At 37.2% G+C, this 8,744-nt stretch overlaps 1 pseudogene; it reads right to left on the bottom strand.

Annotated features, from left to right (window-relative positions):
* Nucleotides 1-8,046: 8,046 nt before the first annotated feature.
* On the bottom strand, nucleotides 8,047-8,539 carry LOC105307098 (annotated as a pseudogene).
* Between the last annotated feature and the right edge of the window lie 205 nt (nucleotides 8,540-8,744).

Genomic DNA, 8,744 nt, shown 5'->3' with positions numbered 1-8,744 from the left:
TTTTTTTTTGGCTTCTTTGTCAAAAATTATTTACCCCATATACATAGGGTTTTATTTCTGGACTCTCAATTCTGTTCCATTGGTCTCTGTGTCTGTTGTTCTGCCAATATCATATTGTTTTGATTATTATCACTTTGTAGTATAATTTGAAGTCAAGCAGAGTGATATCTCTAGCTTTGTTCTTTTTTCACAGGATTGCTTTGGCTATTTAGGGTCTTTTGTGGTTCCATACAAATCTGATGGTTTTTTGTTATATTTCTTTAAAAATGCCATTGGGATTTTGATGAAAGATTATATACCATCAAATTCAATAACCTAGAAGAAATGGACAAGTTATTAGAAATATATAACCTTCCTAAACTGAAACACAAAGACCTGAGAAATCTAAATAGAATGATCAACAGTAAGGAAATTGAAACAGTCATCAAAAACCTTTCAAAATGTAAATATCCAGGACCAGATGGCTTTATTAGTGAATTCTACAAAACATTCAAAGGTGATTTAATACCTCTTCTGCTCAAACTCTTCCAAAACATTGAAGAAGAGACAATACTTCCTAACTCATTTTATATGGCCAACATTACCCTGATATCAAAATCTGATAAAGATAACACAAAAAAGAAAACTATAGACCAATATCTCTGATGAATACAGATGCAAAAATCCTAAACAAAATACTAGTAAATTTAATACATCACCACATTAAAAAGATTATACATCATGATCAAATGGGGTACATTCCAGGAGCACAAGGATGGTTCAACATACATAAATTGATTAATGTGATACACCACATAAACAAAATAAAGGATAAAAATCATATGATCATACTGACAGATGCAGAAAAGGCATTTGACAAGATGCAACATTTATTTATGATTAAAACACTTAACAAAATGGATACGGAAGGAAAGCAACTCAACATGATAAAGACCATACATGACAAAACTTCAGCTAACATCATACTTAATGGTTAAAAACTGAAAATCTGCCCTCCAATATCAAGAAAAAGACAAGGCCGTCTGCTCTCACTACTCTTATTCAATATGGTGCTGGAAGTCCTAGCTAGATCAATCAAGCAAGAGAAAAAGGTAAAAGGCATCAAAACAGGAAGGAAGATGTCACATGGTCACTTTTTGCAGATGACATGATTCTCTATATAGAAAACCCCAAAGACTCCACTAAATAAATGAATACAGTAAAGTGAATAAGAGTTTTTTAATTAAGTTTATTGGGGTATCATTGGTTAACACAATTATGTAATTTTCAGGTGTACATTATAATTTGACATCTATATATTCTATTGTGTGTTTACCACCCAAAGTCCAGTTTCCTTCAGCTACCATACATTTGATCCCCTTTGCCCCACTCACCCTCCCCCTACCCCCCTATAATTGACTCCCTTTACCTCATCTACTTCCCTTCTCCTCCCCCACCCCCTATGCTCTGGTAACCCCTAGCCTATAGTCCATGTCCATGAGTCTCTGTTTGTTTGCCCTGCTCATTTGTTGCTTCTAGGTATATATCCCACATATAAGTGATATCATGTGATTTTCAACTTTTTCTGTCTGGCTTATTTCGCTTAGAATGATTATCTCGAGGTCGTTTTTATACTGACATTTCCATTTTGAGAAGGAATAGACCAAATCAGAGATTGCTTTGGCCATTAAGCCATTCTAAAAAAGTAATTGCTTATATTGAGCAGAGCTTCTTTGGTGTTGCTAAGGAGAGGTTTTCAGTTCCCTTTTTTAAAGAATGAAAACATCATAAAGGGAAAACCACCTAGGTCTGTTGGCTGTAACAAGTTCTGGTACTTTATTCCCATACTTTACAGAGACCAAGAGTGGAAAAAACAAAGGAGCAAGGAAAGGGAGATTTTACAATCTGCAGGACATGTCAGAGAGATGAACAAGGAAGGAAATAAAGATACTGGGAAATACCACTAAAAGTGATTCTATTGTTTCTAAGATACCTGTCTTAAGCCCCCTCTCCTTCCAGTTCAATTCCTGTCTTATTCCTCTTCCTAGAATCTTTCAAATACAAATTCTGTAGTATATACTCTGCCTAAATGTGTCTCTACTCCCTTATATCCGTCTTCCCCATTTCTAACCCCGAAGATTCCTTGTGCTTGATTTCAAAGTTGCGATCTCAAATGGCAATTGCAGAGATGTTCCTGTTCAAGGATTTGATCCCAGCTTTAATCACTAAGATAGGTTATTTGACCCAAAACATGGATGAATTCTCCTGCTCTGATTCACTATATGATATGTAGATATTTTGCAAAAAAGTACAAAAACATATACCTACATATGTATTGTGCTTAGTGTATTTGGGTAACACACCTCAACATTCAGTCACTGAAGTGATTATACTTGGTATTAGAGAGAGCCAAATTCCCCTGAACCCTGCAAGAGATGTATGAGAAACAATAAACACATACTTGTGCCTAGGCCAAATCGAGCTTGTCCATTAGTCTGGAATTCAGTGTCTAGGTAGTTGGTAATAAGCTTAATATTCATGACACAACTAAAGTTCTACATACTTAGCCAAGTCTTTGCTAATCAACCCAGTGCAAAATGTTCTTTTACTTTTGTAAGTTTTTACTAGATTATGGGTCACTTACTATATAGTGTTCATCATTTTTTTTCACATGTCTTATCTCCTCATACACTTTTAGGAGATATCCTGGGCATGGTTCATCAGTTTGTCTTGATCGCTGCCTTCGTAATGTTTGTAAAGTGCTTCTCACACCTTAGGTACCTCTTTGCCTTTTGATTCAGAGGCATAAGCCCAAAATGGCTGTATGGAAGTCTTAATTTCTGTTCAATATAATCATTGTCGTGTTTCCTGGTGGAATAATTCCTTGTTTGAGAACTAAGACCTTTAGGCCAGCAAAGTATAAGTTTTCAGGGACACAAAGCAAAAACTTTGCCAGTGGATCACTAAGAGTAATAGTGAGTGTTACTACTCCTGTTTCTACCCCTTGATTCCTGGATCCACAAATTTAGACTATGGGAGAAACAGCATCAGATATTGAATGTTTATTTACAGGATATAAAGGCTTTTGGAGAACATTGTTCCAGCCCTGCAAGGTATTGCCACCTAACTGGCATAGTAACTGAGTCTTTAAAAGGTTTTTCTACCATTCTATCAAGCCATCTACTTCAGGTAGATGGGAAAATGATAAAAGCAGAGAATTTCATGAGTATGGGCCTATTTCCATGCTTTATTTGCTGTGAAGTGATTCCTTGAGCAGAAGTAATCATGTGCAGAATATCATGATAGTACATAAGGCATTCTGTAAGACCACAGATGCTAATTTTGGCAGAAACATTGTGTACAAGGGGAAAAATCCATATCTGGAGTAAATGTCTATTCCATTAAGAACAATCTGCTGTCCTTTCCATGATGGAAGTAGTCTAATGTAATCAACCTGTCACCAGTCTGATCACCCAGGGTAATGATACCATATCAAGGGCTCAGTGTTTGTCTCTGCTGCTGGCAAATTGGGTACTCATCAGAGGTTGTAGCCAGTGGGCCTTGGTAAGTGAAAGTCTGTGTTGCTGAATCCATGCATAACCTCCATCCTTGCTACCATGACTACTTTGTTCATGAGCCCTGTGGCAATGACAGGAGTGGCTGGGGAAAGAGGCTGGCTAGTATCCACAGATTGGATCAACCTACTCACCTGATTATTAAAATTCCTCTTCTACTGAGGTCACCCTTTGGTGAGCATTCACATGGAATACAAATATCTTCACATTCTTCACCCATTCAGAGGGCTCTATCCACATACCTCTTCTCCAGATCTCTTTGTCACCAGTTTTCCAGTTATGTTCCTTCCAAGTACCTGACCAACCAGCCAAACCACTGGCCATAGTCCATGAATTAGTATATAATCACATGTCTGGCCATTACTCTTTCCAAGAAAACTGAACAACCAGGTGCACTATTCAAAATTCTGCCCACTGGAACTTCTTCCTCACCACTGACCTTCAGGGATGTCCCAAAAAGTGGCAATAGTTCTAAAGCTGTCCACTTTCAGGTAGTGCCTGAATACCACACAGAATCATCTGTAAACCAAGCCTGAGTCCTCTCTTCCTCTGTCAACTGATCATAAGAAACCCTATGAGGCCATAGGTACATGCTGGTAGATAGAAGGTAATGTAATAAGAGTGGGGACCATGGGAATTTAGGCTACTTTCTCATATAACTTATGACTCGGGTCTTGTTTGAACCCAGTCTCATATATGCCATGTCCATTTGATGATAGAGTTCTTCTGTGAATGCCCAATTTTATGGCTTCATGGGCCAGACAACACCCAGTTCGGGTCACATTATAACTTTGTGGCCCATGGTTAAGTGTTCAGACTTTACTAATGCCCAGTAGCAAGCCAAAAGCTGTTTCTCGAAAGGACAGTGGTTATCCACAGATAATGTCAGAACTTGGCTTCCAAAATCCTAAGGGTCTGTGCTGTGATTCACACTGGACCCACTGTGAGATGAACCTAAGCTAAAGCTACATTGATCACCTGACCTCCATAAGCCTCCACTATGACTGGTGGACTACAGTGACACTGGTGGATTACGGTGTCCAGCAATAACCCCAAATTTGACTTATTTTCCCCCAAAGCAGCCATCTAGGTAAAAGCCATACACCCCTCAGGGAAGGCTGGGAGGAAAATTAACAGTATATTTTTTGACAGTGTGTCCTTCCTCAAGGGGAATTAAGAGACTGAGACTCTTTGTTTTGATTACTCAAGTTTGACTTTTGTTTACTTGATTTCAGAACTCTTCTGATTAAGTAAGAATTTAGTAGACTATTCATTTATTTCTCTTCTAGGGACACCATGATCAACTAGCCAATGCTGTGGTTTCTGTGATTAATATTATTCTGAGTAATACCTTGAGTCTGTTGTACATTCATTATAGTAACCCTGACTACCTTGTCTTTGGCAATTAAGTGCCATCACTTGGTCCCTGCTAATTTATAAAAGTCATCCTGTTCTTCCAGAATGAGTCTTAGCACCAAAATCAGTATTAGCCAGCGTTCCCAAAAGAAACAGAATCAATAGGATATGTATACTTTTTAATTTTTAGTAATCAACTCACATGATTGTGGGGTCTGGAAAATCCAAAATTTGTAGGGAAGACAGGAATTTCAGATGAGAATTATGCTGGAGCCTTGATTTTAAAAACTGTAGGGCAGGCAACCAGCCTGGAAATTCAAGCAGGATTTCTATCTTACAGTCTTGAGGCAGAATATCTTCTTTACTGGAAAACTTGTTTTTATTCTTAAGACCTTCAACTTAATGATTGGATGGGGTCCACAAACATTATTGAGGGTGACCTTTTACTTAAAGGCCACTAATCATAAATGTAAATTATATCTACAAAATAACTTCACAGCAGCATCTAAATTAGTGTTTGACTAAGCAACTAGGTAACACAGCCTAGCCAATTTGATGCATACAACTATAACAGGCTGTTTCAAGGTAAACCTCTGTAATACATCTTATAAAAAAGATACACATTGAAGATTTTTAAAAATACTCCAATTGGGTAAATGAGTGATTTCAGTAGCTTTATAACTCCATAACATAAATTTAGCAACAACAAAACTTGCTTGTGAAGGCTAAGAGAAGAGATGCTAAGGTCTCTGAAGCACTCCATCTGATAAAGAAAATATTCAGTAGTTATAGTAATCCAGATTATTTTAGAAGCCATCCTTGCACTTCTAACCATCCTTATGTGGCATGTTTCTACTGGAAGGAAAGTGATTAGAAAGGCTTCAAGGCTGACACAGCTGAGTAAAAGTGAACTGACATGTATATTTGCAATCTGGAAATTCTGCCTCAAGGTTGATTGAAAAGATGATAATATTTCACTCTTTATCATATCTTGAATCATGGCAGAAAAGATGCTGCAGCCAACTAAAATGCCTGATTAAGCTATGTTACAAATAAACACTGCAGTAGATTTTCTGGATACAATACCAATGTGACATACAGACTGGCAAACAATCCCAACAGAGTGACGATGATGTTTGTAGAAGGTAGGACTAGATACTGGAAATAGTGAATGCCAGGTACTTTCGTAAATCTTTCATATGATCTCGATTTGTAAAAGCACTAAATTGCACATAATTCCTGTAGTGAAGTAGAAAAAAGTGACATAAGACTGTATATAAATAAAAACTTAAAGATACTTAACACTATGGTTTGGTTCAAGTAATTCAATGTTTTAGTAGGCTAGCATGCTAATAGCTTTCTTATAGTTAGACCTGGTTTCATAGTAGGTCATGCTGCCATGTAGAATTACTTATGGTGGCAGTTGATGGCAAAGACAAAATCTGTTTTCTATTTCAATGTTTTCTATACATAGATTGATGTCCTTATTTATGTTTGATTTTACTCTTTTGATTATTTAGCTTAAGCAAAGAAGTAGAAGAAATTTTCCTGCTCAGATAAATGTACATATTAGTATCACAGGAAAAAAATTTTGGACAGGTGTCTGATAGAGGATGGATAGGATTTCTTTTGTAAGTTAATGCATTAAAAAAGAGATAAAAATTGACACAATTAAGTTTCTTTGTGTAAAATGAACAGATTGAAAGAAAATCTGAAACTGAAGTGTTCTCCCTTTCTCTAAGCAGAAGCACTGGTCAGAGTTACTAATTCTTATACAGCTCCATAATAATTCTTTACATTGGGATGCTTCACATTTGAAAAGTAGCACACCTGAAACATCTTTTCTGTTCATCTCTATCCTTCTTTATGTCATCTACAGTGTCTAACTCCATTTCACTAACAGGAGCCCTGTGTGAGGTAGATATTCAAAACATCATTAATGTATTGAGCCTCCTCATGAAACACTGAAGGCACAATTCAAATAACAACTCATCCCTTCCTCTCTCCCTGCCTTCTCTCCCTCCTGGCTCCACCTCTCCCTGTCTCTCTCTCAGACCTTCTCTCTCTTTAAAGTAGTTGGAAATGTTGGTGAGGAGATAGTGAATGTCAACTTTGGCTTAATGATTCATGTTAAATAGAAAGCAAATTGGAGATTCTGAGTTAGTGCAAAACCTAAGGAGAAGCATTGTGAGGAAACTTTTACTTAAAAAGAAAGCTACACAAGCATCTTATATCCCTTATAGGTATCTCAAAATTCTAGACCGATAAGATATACTATGTTTGGTGATATTTGCTACTAATAACTCCATCCCTGGGACATGTATTATTTTTGTTCTCAAGATTATTTTTGTTATATTTTTTTATGAAGAGAACTTTTAAGATGTACTTTCTTAGGAACTTTCAAATATACAACAAATATTATTAACTATAGTCACCATGTTATACATTTCATCTCCAGGACTTATTTATTTATAACTGGAAGTTTGTACTTTTGACCACCTTCACTCATTTTACCTATTCCCCACCTCTAGCAACCACCAATTTGTCCTCTGTACCTATGAGTTCAGTTTTTAAAGATTCTAAATATAAGTGAGATCATACAGTATATATCTTTCTCTGTTTGACTTATCTCACTTAGCGTAATACCCTCAAGGTCCATCCATGTTGTCACAAATGGTAAGATTTCCTTATTTTTTATGGCTGAATAGTATTTGAATACTATTCAATGTGTGTGTGTATGTATACACACACATTATATATGTAATCTTTACACACATACACCCTTTATTTGTCCACTGATGGACACTTAGGTTGTTTTCATGTCTTGGCTATTGTAAGTAATGTGGCAATGAATATAAGTATATAGATAACTTTTTTAAGTTATTGTTTTCACGTTCTTTGAATAAATACCCAGAAGTGGAATTTCTGGATCATATGGTAGTTATATTTTTAATTTTTTGTGGAACCTCCACACTGTTTTCCATAGTGGCTGTACCAATGTGTATTCCTACCAACAGTGCACAAAAGTACCCTTTTTCTCCGCATCCTCACCAATACTTGTTATTTCTTGTCTTTTTGGATAATAGCCATTCTAACAGGTGTGAGGTAATATCTCATCGTGGTGTTTTTGTTTGTTTGTTTGTTTTTACTGTTCCAGTCAATGAAAGAGAAACTTTATTGAGGTCCCAGGACCAAGGGGTTTGGGCAGGTGGCTGCTCTGTGGGCTGAAGAGATGGTGGAGGAGCCTTATTTGACTTTCTTCATGGGGCTTAGGTTGTTGGTATGGCCACACTGCTTCTTGCAGCAGTTGGCAGCGCTGGGATGCAGGCACACATAACACTTGCAGCAGATCATCTTGTCATCGTTGTACTTATGAGTGACCTGGCAGATGATGCTACCCCACAGACAAAGCACTAAGTGCAGGGTGGACTCTTTTTGGACATTATAGTCTGAGAGAGTATGGCCATCCTCTAGCTCTTTGCCTACAAAATTCAGACATTGCAGTCAGGTTTGATACCCTCCTTGTCTTGGATTTTAGCTTTGACATTTTCAGTGGTGTCACTGAGGTCAACCTTTAGTGTGATGGCCCTTCCCATCAGGGTCTTCAGAAAGATCTGCATCGCTGTGTCTTCTGGGGAGGCTACTTGGCCACCTCATTGAAGAGTAAGAGTTCTCATTGTGGTTTTGATTTGTGTTTCCCTGATGATTAGTGATGTTGAGCACTTTCTCATGAACCTGTTGGCCATCTGTATGTCTTTTTTAGAAAAATGGGTATTCAGATCCTTTGCCCATTTTTTCAATCGGACTGTTTTTGTTCCCAAGATGTATGACTAA

The sequence above is a fragment of the Pteropus vampyrus genome, unplaced genomic scaffold (assembly GCF_000151845.1).
Source record: "Pteropus vampyrus isolate Shadow unplaced genomic scaffold, Pvam_2.0 Scaffold477, whole genome shotgun sequence".
In the NCBI taxonomy this organism is placed as follows: Eukaryota; Metazoa; Chordata; class Mammalia; order Chiroptera; family Pteropodidae; genus Pteropus; species Pteropus vampyrus.
This window is presented reverse-complemented; position numbering and strand designations above follow the sequence as displayed.